This window comes from Zingiber officinale, chromosome 6B (genome assembly GCF_018446385.1).
Source record: "Zingiber officinale cultivar Zhangliang chromosome 6B, Zo_v1.1, whole genome shotgun sequence".
NCBI classification, from domain to species: domain Eukaryota; kingdom Viridiplantae; phylum Streptophyta; class Magnoliopsida; order Zingiberales; family Zingiberaceae; genus Zingiber; species Zingiber officinale.
The window spans coordinates 111,515,169-111,516,482 of NC_055996.1; the positions used below are offsets into that span (position 1 = coordinate 111,515,169).

General features: G+C 36.3%; 1 long non-coding RNA gene across 1 annotated transcript; it reads left to right on the top strand.

Annotated features, from left to right (window-relative positions):
• Positions 1–642: 642 nt before the first annotated feature.
• On the top strand, positions 643–935 carry LOC121990528. Its single transcript, XR_006114621.1, has 2 exons — positions 643–767; positions 884–935. It is a non-coding gene; the product is annotated as an uncharacterized LOC121990528 (long non-coding RNA).
• The last annotated feature ends 379 nt before the right edge of the window (positions 936–1,314 follow it).

Sequence of the window (1,314 nt, forward strand, 5' to 3'; positions counted from 1 at the left end):
TAACCTATTTAGTTTCTATCTGGGTTGCAAGATGAGTTAGTTCCCCCTTTGCACATGCAGATGCTGCACTCTAAAGCTATAGAAAATAACCTAATTGCATATTTGTGGATTTTCCAAATGGCATGCACATGGATACATGGTACTCTGGCGGTGATCGGTATTGGCGAACAGTCCAGTTGTTCTTGGATCAGTATGTTGCAAAGTTCAAAGAATTTAATGCTAATGCAAAGTGACCACAAGGGGGTAAGTCAGATCTTCCCTATCTATGAAATGAAATATTCTCGTAAATTTGCATGCATCAAAAGTTAATAGATTGAATTTACTACTTTTTGGATAGTCACACTATTCATCTAATGTCTATCTCTATGCGGTGATTGTTGAATTATAGCAAGCAGTGGAAATTTTAGACAATTGTATGCATTTGCCACTTCTTGACATGTGCATGTCCTTATAGATGAGGCAATAGGGTGATCTGCAATACTTTAGACCAGCTCTTTGTGTAGTATGCAAACCAAACGCCAAAGATGCTGCAACAATTCTATATTTAAACGTGACCAACCAGCCGTCTGGTTGAAGAACATTGATTGCCATTCGAATGATCTAAGCTCGTCTTATTACTTCATATCTTGTTCTAAACTTTGTAGAAAATGGCAAATGGTGGGAGAGTGAATAGCTGGACATGTATCAATTTTGCAAAGAATGTGCAAGATAATTTGACTAGGGGATTTTGTCATGAGCTTGCTCAGATGTGCCAGATATCAGGAATGGTATGGCTTCAACATTTTTAATATATCATATGATTTACTACATGCAACTTAATTCTTAGTTATCTTATTTGAAGAAGAGCCACATAGATCATTATTTTTATCTACATGTTTTATAGGAATTTTCTCTAGATCCTGTGCTTCATCCTCTAACTGCTCGACCTGATCATGTTGAAAGAGCGCTTTCAGCATGCTATCATGATGCAATGACCATACTCCAACCTTAGGGAAAGGAGCTTGATTTGCTCATTGTAATATTGCCTGATAATGATGGTTCTTTTTTATGGTATGATGTCTTTATTGCACTTGATCTTGTTCGACACAACTTGATATTTTTGCTTGTTGACAAATATCAATTGGTTGAACCTTTTAGCTTTAATTTTTTTTTCCCTTTCCTTGTTCGCTTTATTATTATATTCCATAGTTATTATAGGTGATCAAAAGCAGATATGTGAGACTGGCCTTGGTTTAGTTTCACAATGTTGTTTGACAAAGCATGTTTTCAGGATGAGTAAACAGTGCCTTGCCAATGTTGGCCTCTAGATCAATG